The 13,463-nt window shown below is 36.2% G+C and overlaps 1 non-coding gene across 1 annotated transcript; it reads left to right on the top strand.

The window, feature by feature from the left end:
* The first annotated feature begins 3,477 nt into the window (after positions 1–3,477).
* On the top strand, positions 3,478–3,584 carry LOC127077039 (small nucleolar RNA R71). Its single transcript, XR_007787027.1, has one exon. It is a non-coding gene; the product is annotated as a small nucleolar RNA R71 (small nucleolar RNA).
* Positions 3,585–13,463: the final 9,879 nt, after the last annotated feature.

The raw sequence follows: 13,463 nt of genomic DNA, 5'->3' as shown, positions 1-13,463 counted from the left end.
AGCATACCATGGTACTCTGCTAATTTCTGAAATCGTCCCAAGGTTGTCTCTATCAGGTTCAAGGGGAGCGGTATCTATCTTAGCTATCAGTCTGTCATAGGTGAAGTCATCATGTATAGGTAAATGATCTGGCTTTAAATGCTCTAATCTGGAAAAATGGTCAACGACTATGTTTTCAGTTCCTTTTTTGTCTCTAATATGTAAATTGAATTCTTGTAGTAAAAGGATCCACCTGAGTAATCTAGTTTTTGCATCCTTTTTGCTTAGAAGGTAACGGATAACTGCATGGTCTGTATAAACTATAATCTTAGATCCTACAAGATAAGACCTAAATTTATCGATTGCGAAAACTACAGCTAGGAGTTCCTTCTTTGTTGTTGTATAATTTAATTGAGCGACATCTAGGGTTCTACTAGCGTAATATATTACATGTAGTTTCTTATCTTTTCTTTGCCCTAAAACAGCTCCTATAGCGAAATCGCTAGCATCACACATTAGTTCGAAGGGTTTAGTCCAATCCGGGGTTTGTAGGATGGGTGCTGAAATTAATGCTTGTTTTAACTGATTAAAGGCTTTTATGCATTTTTCATCGAAAATGAATTCAATGTCTTTTATCAGAAGGTTGGTCAGGGGTTTTGTTATTTTAGAGAAGTCTTTTATGAAGCGTCGGTAGAAACCGGCGTGTCCAAGGAAACTACGGACTTCTCTAACTGTCTTAGGAGGGTTAAGGTTTTCTATAACTTCTATTTTTGCTTTATCGACCTCAATGCCTCTATCAGATATTATATGTCCTAACACTATGCCTTCTTTGACCATAAAGTGGCACTTCTCCCAGTTTAACATAAGGTTAACTTCTACGCATCTCTCTAGGATTTTCTCAAGGTTAATAAGGCAGTCTTCAAAGTCTAATCCACACACCTAGAAGTCGTCCATGAATACTTCCATGATTCCGTTGAGATAATCTGCGAAGATCGACATCATACAATGTTGGAAAGTAGCTGGCGCATTACAGAGTCCAAACGACATTCGTCTGTAAGCAAACGTTCCGTAAGGACGGGTAAAGGTTGTTTTCTCTTGATCCTTGGGGTGAATGGGTATTTGGAAAAATCTAGAATATCCATCAAGATAACAAATGTAAGAGTGCCTGGCAAGACGCTCTAGCATTTGATCTATGAATGGAAGGGGGAAATGGTCTTTCCTAGTTGCCTTATTGAGCTTCCTATAATCTATTCACATACGCCATCCGCCTTCTATGCGTTTAGCGACATGCTCTCCCTTTTCTTTCTGCACGACTGTGATGCCTCCCTTCTTGGATACCACATGTACATGACTTACCCACTTACTATCAGAAATCTGATAGATTATACCAGCTTCCAGTAGTTTAAGGACTTCCTTCTTCACCACCTCGCTCTTCACAGGGTTGATCCTTCTCTGATGTTATCTGAAAGGTTTCGAATCCTCCTCTAGTGAGATCTTGTGCATACACACGGATGGGCTAATACCTTTTAAATCAGAGATGTTGTACCCTAAGGCAGAGGGGTATCTTCTTAAAACATTCAAGAGTTGATTCGTCTCGTCTTGGTTTAAGGTGGAACTAACTATTATTGGGCGATTCATTTCTTCATCCAAGAACTCATATCTTAGGTTCTTGGGTAGTTCCTTAAGTTCTTGGGCTGGTTTTTAAGAATTAGGTGAAGGGTCTGGAGTAAGATCCAGACATTCGTTAGTGTGAGATTCCGTTTCCTCTAAATCGTCACCCTTTTCGTTCGGGTTTGAAAATGGTTCGATCTTAGGTTCTCCTTGATCGAATTCTCTTATGCACTCATCTATGATATCGATCACATAACATGTGTCTCCTAAAATTTGTGCCATCAGGAATTTCGAAAGAATGAACTCGATCTTTTCATCCCCTACTTCGAAGGTTAATTTCCCTCTTTTAACATCTATTATAGCTCCGGCTGTTGATAAGAATGGTCTACCTAAAAGGATAGGGATATCTTTGTCTTCTTTGATATCCATGACCAAAGAGTCTGTTGGGATATAAAGTTGACCAATCCTAACTGGGATGTCTTCTAAAATGCCTACAGGATACTTAACAGACCTATCGACTAATTGGAGGGACATCTTAGTTGGTTGCAATTCTCCTAAGTTTAAACTTTTACATACAACTAATGGCATTAAACTTACACTAGCGCCTAAGTCTAGGAAAGCTTTGTCGATCACATGACTCCCTAAAATGCAAGGTATAGAGAAACTACCAGGGTCTTTCTCCTTCTTAGAAAGTTTATCCTCGGAAATAAAATTGCATTCCAAGGGTTTTGGATCGTCGAGCCTACGCTTGTTGGTTAAGATGTCTTTGAGAAATTTGGTGTAAGACGGAATTTGGGTAATAACTTTGGTGAAAGGAATCTCTACATGAAGCTTTTCTATTACTTTTATAAAATTTTGGTATTAGTTATTGACTTTGGTGTCTTTAAGTCTTTGCGAATATGGGATTGGTGGTTTGTACGGGGGTGGTGGTTTGTAAGTTTTATCCTTGGCTTCACCTTCTTGGTTGGTTTATTTCTCGGGTTCTACCGGTTCCTCTTCTTGGTTGGTAGGTATAGAAGTTTTGGACTCGCTCATTGCTAGGTTATGAGGCCCTTCGTAAGCGGTCCCACTTTGTAACGAGATAGCGTTAGCTTGCCCTCGAGGGTTTGGTTGAGGTTGTCCAGGGAATTGGCCTCCAGGTATAGTTTGTGGGGCTTGGTTTTGTGCTACCTGTGAGATCTGGGTTTCAAGCATCTTGTTGTGAGTTATTATCTTATCAACCTTGGTTCCTAATTGCGTTATAAGTTCGTTTACGTGAATGTTCTGGTTTAGGAATTATTTTTTGGCTGAGTCTGGCCCGATATAAATCTCTCCATGATTTTCTCAAGGTTAGACTTCTGGGGCACAACTTGCATAGGTTGGTTTTGTTTTTGGGCTTGATAACCTTGCGGTCTCTGAGGTGCATGATTTTGGATAGGGTTTTGGTTTTTATAGGAGAAATTCGGATGATTCTTCCATCCAGGGTTGTAAGTGTTTGAAAATGGGTTACCTTGGGCGTAATCCACTTGGTCGGTATTCAGTTCGTTTAAAAGGTTACACTCCGCCGACTCGTGTCCTTTAGATCCACAAAGTTCGCACTCTGTGTGGACTACTGCTACGATGTTAGTGTTTGTAGACATATGTTCGATCCTAAGGGCTAAAGCGTCCATTTTCGCCTGCATCATGTCTAGAGAGCTTACCTCATGTATTCCACCTTGGGTCTCCTTTTTCTCTATTGATGCTCGTTTAGTTCCCCATTGGTAATGGTTTTGGGCCATATCCTCAATTAGGTCACAAGCTTCTGGATAAGGTTTGTTCATCAGCGCGCCACCTGCGGCAGCGTCGATGCTCATCTTGATGTTATAATGGAGTCCATTGTAGAAGGTATGAACGATCAACCATTGTTCTAGGCCATGGTGGGGACAAACTCTTAATAGCTCTTTATATCTCTCCCAAGCTTCGAAAAGCGATTCTCCTTGGTTTTGAGCAAATTTAGTTATTTGGTTTCGAAGAACAACAATCTTACTAGGGGGAAATATCTAACAAGGAATACTCTCCTAAGGTCTTCCCAGGTAGTTATTGAGTTAGATGGAAGTGAATCTAGCCATGAACATGCTCTATCCATGAGGGAGAAAGGAAATAATCTTAAATGGATCGCATCGGGTGAAGTGCTGTTAGATTTAAAGGTGTCGGCTAGTTGGATAAAAACTTTTAAATGTTGATTCGGGTTCTCAGTAGCGAGACTCGCATATTGGTTTTGTTGCACTAATTGTAACAAAGACGGTTTTAGTTCGAAATTATTAGCAGGAATAAGGGGGTTTACTATACTCGAACTAGGTTCCTCATCAGAGGGTTAGGCGAATTCCTTAAGAGGTCTCCTATCGCGATTCTCGGCCATAGCTTTGTTAATTCAGATGAGTAAGAGGCGCGTAGGAGTATAACGTTCGGGTTCCGCTAAAGGATCTACTAAATTTCTGGTACTACGGGTTCTTCGCATTTACCGACTAATAATGCCTTAGTCTATACGGTGTAACAACAAGGTATGAAATTTGATGAAGGGTCCCCGACAACGGCGCCAAAAACTTGATCATGTTGATTCGCAAGTGCACGAATTACGTCAAAGTAATATAAAAGAATATCGATCCCACAGAGACCAATCGTCAATCTATCAATTACTATCGTTACGGTGTTTATCTAAGATGGTATAAAAGAGATATTGGGTTTGCAAAACAACGGTAAATAATAAGTGCATGTAAAGACAGGTTGAATGTAATTCACGTCAGTTAAGTGATGTTTCGATTGTCTAAATAGAACTACTTATGAGGCAATATTTTCTACTCTTGAAAAGAATCCATTTAAAAGAAACTGTCGCTTTCGGGTATTCAAAACCGAGTTTACCCTTAAATTAAGGCCTTTTATTGTCACTTATAAAAGGTGCGTAGAACGCTAAAGTAGTAACCTCATTTTTAAGAAATAAGACTCGTAAACTTAGTTGAAAAGTGATTTTGATTTGGATAGTTTACCCAAGGAGTTTCCTGATTTTAAATCTATCAACGCGTCCGAAAACAGTTTCAAAAATAGTTTTTCCTTAAAGTGATAAAAATTCCTAGTTACTAAGCCAGGGTGCTTTCGCACTTGTAAGACCCCAATTTTAACCCTAAGATCCCTCATGGCATTATAACATTGCATTTGCATTTGCCTTAAGGATCATAGCATCTTGGCTCCTAACCTTGGGTGGGAACACTTGTGAGTTAGTTTGAGATTACCAAGCATGCTTAAATTGTATATTATTGCTTTTCTTATTTTGTTTACTAACCAAAAGCACAAAAATATGTCACTAACATCTTTTGTTTGTAGTTTGAACAATCACAAGATTCAAGGCTCATAAAGCCCCCTATGCTCATTGATATGGCTAGGTGAAGATGAAAGCAAGCATGGCAATGGTTCCCAAATATCTCATCCATCAAATATGCCTCCCAAGTATCTCAATTCATCATTTTGATCAAAGCAAACCAAAGGGCTTGAGGCTTGTTTCCCAAGGAAACCCTAATTCATCTGTGCATCAACTATGCCTTACCCATGAAGCAACCTCAACCCATGATCAAATAAAATCAAGGTAAGTTATTTCATTCATCATTTCATGCATATTTGAGCTTATTTGAGTGTCCCCAATCATTAATTCATCAAGATTTGAGGCATGGACTTGAGAAGTTGATCAGTCAATTCATCTAACTATTTTAAAGTACACTGAGACCTAGATTTTGATGTGTTTATCAAATGGATAAGACCTTAAGACCACAAATGTTATTAAGAACCATATGAACAACTTTAATGTTCATCAAAAATTGATTTGAAGCTTGTAAGGTCATCATCCATTTCAAAACATTATAGGTCATTTTGACTGAAACCCTAAATTTAGGTCAACTTCCCAAGAACATAACTCATTCATTTTTCATGATTTTGAGGTGGGATCAAATGCATTAGAAAGTTTGAGATGTATACTTCATTTGTTATGTTGAGCAAATTTTCATAATCCTAAAATAAATACATGTGATAATGCAAAACATTATAGGTCACTTTGGACCAAAGACATTGAAATGTGAAAAAGTCCAACTTCAAGTGCCCATAACTTTCTCATCAAAAATCTAAATGATGCAAAATTTAAGTCCAAATTGATTTTCTTGAAAAGATCTACAACTTTTATAGTGAAGGTTTTATCATTTGGAGCTTGCATAATTGAAATAGAAGGGCTTGAAGTTTGGCCATTTTGGAATTTTTCACATATACATGCTTTGCACCTTGCACTTTATGACCAATTTTCACCAATTTACCAATTCCAAATGAAGTTTTGGTCAACATAACAAATGATCCTCATGCCAAGAGCTTTGCAACCATTACCCATAAGGCTATGTTTCATGTTTGGAAGTAGCATTTTCGAAGAAGAGAAAGTATTGGTACATTTTTAGAAACTTGATTCAAACACATTGCATGAGCTCAATACACATCATTTGCACGTCCAAAATATATTTGCTGATGTTAAGCATTCATTTACAATTAGAATTGGGCCCTCCATGCGCCTGTTCAGGCCCATGCATGGAGGCCCTCTTCATCCATGCACATGCTTTGATCATGCTTCTACCTTGCCAATTGCTATATATAGGAGTGCATAGCTTCACAATTACACAACCTGAAGGCGTCTGTTATGCTGCAAGACTCCCTCCATAGCCTCACTTAAAGGAACTCTCTCTTTCTCTTCAAAATTTTCAGATCTGAATTTCAATTGCCTTGATTGATCTTTAGATATATAGTTCCTAATGTTGGTGTAAGCCCTAGAGGCCAATACTTTTGGTACTTGTATCGAATTATTTATTAATAATAAAAGGCTTTTTCTTTATTACGTTTGTTTAGTAAAGTCCCTGGAATAGATAGTCCGTTTAATGTATTAAGTGTGACTTAATCATGAGAACACATTAAACATAAGGACACTATTCTTAAAGTATCCGTAGTCGAGCTTTAGTGTGAAGTGGGATAACATTAAAGCATTAAGACTATTATGTTTGTAGACTGATGATCATATCTCATGGATCATGGATAAAGAGTTATCAAGTCTTAAACATAGGTATGAATATTAGGAGTAATATTTATACCGGATTGACCCGCTATGAGAATACTATATAGAAAGTTATGCAAAGTGTCATAAGTTATTCTCATGGTGATAATGGTGTATACTACTCTTCGACCTGAAACCACTATGGACCCTAGATGTAGAGTCGAGTGCTTTATTGCTGATCCAACATTGTCCGTAACTGGATAACCATAAAGACAGTTGATGGGTACTCCACGAAGCATGCTGAGGGACATGAGTGACCTAAATGGAATTTGCCCATCCTGCATAACAGGATAAATGTCTATGGGCCCAATATTGAACTGGACAAGGATGACACGGTCTATGCCTTGTGTTCAATATAGACATAAGGGCAAAAGGGTAATTATACACATAAGTATTATCACAGAAGGAATTGTCAGATCACTTGACATTTTCGTGTCTTGGGTAGCAGTGATGTGTTGCTAGATACCGCTCACTGTTTATTATGTTAAATACATGATTTAATATAATTGCCAATGCCGTGAAAACCTACAGGGTCACACACAAAGGACGGATTGATGAGAGATAGAGTAACTAAGGAATACCGTAAGGTACGGTGCCCTTAAGTGAATTATAGAACATCGTAAGGTACAGTGTACTTGAGTAGAATACGAAATATGGTAAGGTACCATGGGCTTAAGTGATTTTGGGCATATTATAAGATATGGGCCAAAATACACTTAAGTGGGCTTTTAGCTTGAAGCCCACACAAGTGGTTCTATAAATAGAACCCTTGTGCAGAAGCATTTATTGCGGTTGCATTATTTTCGTTTTCTCAGTCTCTCTCTCTCACTCAAAGCCTTCATTCGTACCAGCTAGCACTGAGATTGAAGGAACCCGTTCGTGTTGACTGAGTAGAGACGTTGTCATCATTCAACGTTCGTGATTGCTTCGTGGATCTGCGTCAAAGGTTTTGATCGTCACAAGAGATCTGCACCAAAGGTTTCGATCATCACAAGAGGTAAATATTCTATCACTGATCATGACCATTCGTAAGGATCTCTAAAGGAGAAATTTTAATTTCCGCTGCGTTTTGGACCGCAATTCTCCTTCACCTAAACCTTGCTCATCTTCATCCTGAGATCATACTGCAAACAAAAGCTTTGAAGGATCGTGCTCTCAAGCTCCTCATTTCAGAGGTTTATGCTCAAACTTATTCTCTTCGAAACTCTTTATTCATAGCTTGTTTCTTGCATTTACTGGGTTGTCTGAAGTCCTCTCATCAGAGGCAACATAATTGTGCTTTGAATTTTGAAAAATCATTAAGTTTCAGTTGAACACCACAAAATTCAACCTCTGATTTCTCTCTCCATGGAAATCTAGAGTGAAATTGGTTGGCACAGGGGTGATGTACATTACCCTAGCTTTCGTTTGATATATGGATCGTGGCATTTAATGGAGGTTGCCATGTCTGCAACTCTCACCGGCGTTGGAGGTCTCGCCGGAGAAGACGGTGGTGTACACCACCGTCCCAACGCCAGATCAATTCCTGACCGCGTGATCTCTTCTCCAGATCTAATTTGGACCGTTCCATGTTATGACTTATTTAATGACAGCGTGTTATGCATTGACTAGTGTGTTTGGTAGGCGCGCGCATATGATCCGTTTGATGTGCCATCTCAATTAATGAGCTCTTGATCCAACGCCTCACACTTTTTCTCATTTTTAATTTCTGATTTTAATTTCCATTTTATTTCTTTTATTCTATTTCATTTCAAAGAATCATATCTCACTCATTATTGATCCAAAAAATGTGAGATCAATTGCATTTTTCTTCTTTTAATTTCTAATTTCTAAAAATGATTTTTAATATTTTTTATTTTATTATTTGATATTTTTTTTTATGAATTTTCTCTTTTCTGGTTGTTTTTAATTCATTTAAAATAGTTTTTGATATTCAAAAAATACAAAAATATTTTCTTAACCTCTTTGAATGATGATGGATCTATGAAAAATGTTCTCATCAATTTATTAATTGATTTGAGATTTTAATTCAATTAGGTTATTTTTTATGGATTTTAATTGATTAAAAATAGTTTCTAGTTTCTAAAAATGCTGAAATTTTTTGTCAAACTTTGTTTGACCTTGTTGAACTTAGGATGACTCACCTGGACTTTTCAAAGTTGATTTGAAGTGAATTTGAAGTTTAACCTTTAATTGATTATTTTAATTCAAGTATTATTTTAATTTTGAAAAAATATCAAAAATATTTTATTTGTTTCTTGACTCCTAATCTTCATTTTGATTCTGTTTACTAATGTTTGACCTTGATTTCATCTATCTTTGGTCAATGTATGTTGGTTACCTCATTTGATTTCCATTAATGCACTTTCTTATTCATCTTCTTCTTCTTCTTCTTCTTCTTCTTCTTTTCTTTTTTGATCAATGAGTTAAAGATTGGTGGTTAGCCTTGATGTATGTGAGGTTTAACCTTCCTTGATTCAAATCTAATTCATCTTGATCATAGATCAAGTGAATGGCTTTGCATTAAGGATATGTTGCTTCCTAATCAAGCAAATAACCTAAATCAATACAAGATCATTTCTCATCTTCTTTTGGCATGGCCAGTTGTAGGAGCTTGATTCACTAATCAAGATCTCTAACTTGTGTTGTTGCCTATATTTTTATTGACCGACCTCAGATAGGTGTGACTACTACATCAGTCCACTTACGATTGCTTAACATAGCGCTAAATTGCCTTATGCCACACTAATACTAACATTAACCATTAACATTTAATTCTTGCACTTTACATTTATGCAATTTACTATTCTTATACATATTATTCATTTTCTTTTGCCCTTTGCTCATTTGAGCACATGTTTATGTTAATCCAATTTGCCTTTTGCTCACTTGAGCACATAATTGTGTATATTTTATTGTGCTTGTGTTTTGTTTTGATTGTTATGAACCAATTGCAAATGGACAAAAGGACTTAGATTTTAGGATATTCCCTATGCAAAAATGGAGTCAAAGAGCAACTAGGTTTTATGCCTTTAGAGTGCTATAAAAGTCAAAGAGCAACTAGGCCTCCTGCCTTTAGAATGCTTAATGATGAAGAGGAATTGAAAGGACCTATTCTCTAAACTCCTTCTTGTCCATTCTTTGTTTGCATTATAGAACTTTTTGATGTGTGTGTTCTTGTGCTAGGGATTCCAACTTGAGCCTAAGTGAAGAACCATTGTCATGAGCTTCTAAAGTGAGAGATATAAGAGCCATTGGAGGATTCCTAAGAGCTTGCTTGATTGATTGATTGCTTGAGTATACACTTATTTGTTTGCTTATTCCAAAGGATGGGAGCTACTTGGATCATCAATATGATATCAAGAGGGGAACTCCATTTGTGGTCTTATTTCTTTCCCTTCATCTCTTGTATGTTTAGGACTTAGACATTCTTCTTCTTCCCTCCACTCTAACCCAAGCCAAAACTTTTGTGCAAACATTAACATTTGTTTTCAAACATTTGAAACCTAAGCACTATGCTTTTGATTTTCAAACTTTCTTTTCATAACACTTATTTTGAATTGAATGTTTAAGTCAACTTTGACCATATTTTGTAAATACTTTTCATTGGTAAATATAACCCATTCAAATGTTTTGTGGTTTCAATGGCCACTTTCTTATCAAAACTTTTCATAACCTTTAGCTATTAGGTTTGAGTTATCCTTGAGGTTGATATAATACTGTCCTATATCCTTAGTGATGGATAATGAGTCTTCCGTGCTTATTATAGGGTTAACCCCTCACTAGCATGTTGAAGCTATCCTCACATGGTGGATTTGTTGTTTTAGGATGAGTTTTCTCCCTTGGTTAACAAAAGACCTTAAGGCTTCTAGACTAATCAATTCACCAACTTCTTTTGAGATTTTTACCCCGAACTACGAGGTTTTTATCCTAATCTTTTTTAAGGTGGTACGTAGGCAATGGGTTTATCCATTCAAACACAAAAATTGTAAATAACTTGTATATTCTTCTCTCATCTCCCCAATCATGTTTGCACAGATAATTTTCACAAAATACCAACCTACATTACAACAAGTGTGAAAAGGGCTCCCTAGGAGTACCTAGGATGTTTTGGGTGCTTAAAACCTTCCCATTGCATAACCAACCCCCTTACCCAGATCTCTGACATTTTTATTAGTTTTTGATTCGATAAAACTTCTCGGTTTTTGTTCACTTTCTAACCTTTCCTTTGGATAAATAGAAGTGCGGTGGCGACTCGACTTGTATGGTTTACTTTTGATTTAGTCAATAAATCTAAAGGTAACAAATACTCCGCTACAGAAAAGTGGCGACTCTGCTAAGTACACTGAGACCTAACTTTTGATGTGTTTGTCAAATGGATATGACCCCAAGAGAAACATGTTCTTAAGAACCATATGAACAACTTTCATGTTCATCAAAAATTGATTTGAAGCTTGGAAGGTCATCATCCATTTCAAAATATTATAGGTCATTTTGACTAAAACCCTAATTTTAGGTTAACTTCCCAAGCACATAACTCATTCATTTTTCATGATTTTGAGGTGGGATCAAATTAATTGGAAAGCTTAAGATTTCTAATTAAATTGTTATGTTTAGAAAAATTTAAAAATCCTAAAATAAATACATGTGATAATGCAAAACATTATAGGCCACTTTGGACCAAAAGGCATTGAAATGTGTAAAAGTCCAACTTCAAGTGCCCATAACTTCTTCATAAAAAATCCAAATGATGCAAAATTTAAGTCCAAATTTATTTTCTTTGAAAGATCTACAACGTTTATGTTTAATATTTTGTCATTTGGATCTTGAATCATTGAAACAAAAGGGCTTGAAGTTTGGCTATTTTTGAAATTTTCACATGTACATGTTTTGCACCCTACCCTTTATGATCAATTTTCACCAATTTCCAAATGTCAAATGAAGTTTTGGTCAACATAACAATGATCCTCATGCAAAAATATTTCCAACCATTACCCATAAGGTTATGCTTCAGTTTTTGAAATTCCATTTTCGAAGAGCTAAACATATTGGTACAATTTTGGAAACTAATTAAAAATGCATTGCATGAGCTAAGCATACACAATCTGCACGTCCATTCTGATTTCATTTGGCATAAGCTTGCAAATCCAAGTGGAATTGGGCCCTCCATACGCCTGTACAGGCCCATGCATGGAGGCCCTTTCCATCCATGCAATGCTTTGTTCATGCACTCAGCCATTCCATTGCTATAAATAAGTGCTTCAGGCTTCTCATTTCAACAACCTAAGGGCGCCTTACATGCTGCACAAATCACACTTCAACCATACTCAAAGGAACTCACCATTTTCTCTCAAATTTTCCAGATCTAAACTTCAATTTCCTTGATTGATTTTTAGATCTACAGTTCCTAAGCCTTGCTCACCTTGATCCATAGAACATACTGCAAGCATCAACATCAAGAGATCATGCTCTCAAGCTCTGTAATTCAAAGGTTCACTTCAGATTTTATTTTCTTCGAATTTACTTGCATATTGCTTATTTCTTGTTGTTGCTGGGTTGTCTGAAGTCCTCTTCATAGAGGCAATCATTTTATGCTTTGAATTATTGAATTCTAACAAGTTCAGTTGAACACCATTAAAATTCAAGCTCTGATTCCTATTTCTATGGAAGCCTAGAGCGAATTTAGTTGGTACAGGGGTGATATACATCACCCCAACTTTCATTTGGTACCTAGATCGTGGCTTTTGGTGAACATTTTATTCTCTGCAATTTTGGTCGTCGCCGGAAGTTGGCCAAGGAAGACGGTGGTGTACACCACCGTCTAGTCTCCAGATCAAATCTGGACCGTGCATTTGTGTTTCTAGATCAGATCCTAGCCACTCAATGTTATGACTTGCTTAATGGCAAGGTGTGATTACATTGACTGAGTTGTTTGGTAGGCGCGCGCTCACGAGCCACACGATTTGCCAGCTCAATTAATGAGCTCTCCATCTAACGCTCCACGCTTTTTTGCTATTTTAAATTCTGATTTTAATTTTCTTTTTATTTCATTAATTCTATTTCATTTCAAAAATTCATATCTCCTTCATTATTGGTCCAAAAAATGTGAGACCAATTGCATTTTTCTTCTTTTAATTTCTAGTTTCTAAAAATGATTTTGAATATTTTTTATTTTATCATTTGATATTTTTTTAGGATTTTTCTCTTTTCTGGTTATTTTTAATCCATTTAAAATAGTTTTTGATATTCAAAAAAATACAAAAATATTTTTCCAACCTCTTTGAATGATGATAGATCTATGAAAAATATTCTCATCAATTTATTAATTGATTTGAGATTTATTTTAGACTTTAATTCAATTAGGTTATTTTTTATGTATTTTAATTGATTAAAAATAGTTTCTGACTTCTAAAAATGCTGAAATTTTTTGTCAAACTTTGTTTGACCTTGTTGAACTTAGGATAATTCACTTGGAGTTTTCAAAGTTGATTTGAAGTGAGTTTGAAGTTTGACCTTTCTTTATTATTTTCATTCAAGTATTATTTTACTTTTGAAAAATACCAAAAATATTTTATTTGTTTCTTGACTTCTAATCTTCATTTTGCTTCTGTTTAATATTGTTTGACCTTGATCTCCTCTATCTTTGGTCAACGCTTGTTGATTATCTCATTTCATTTCCATTAATGCACTTTAATATTCTTCTTCTCCTTCTTTTTTTTCTTTTTTGATCAATGAGTTAAAGATTGGTGGTTAGCCTTGATACATGGGAGGTTTAACCTTCCTT

Source organism: Lathyrus oleraceus, chromosome 4, assembly GCF_024323335.1.
Source record: "Lathyrus oleraceus cultivar Zhongwan6 chromosome 4, CAAS_Psat_ZW6_1.0, whole genome shotgun sequence".
Classification (NCBI taxonomy): Eukaryota; Viridiplantae; Streptophyta; class Magnoliopsida; order Fabales; family Fabaceae; genus Lathyrus; species Lathyrus oleraceus.
The sequence above is the reverse complement of the archived record's forward strand: the minus strand, read 5'-3'. Positions and strand labels throughout refer to the sequence as shown.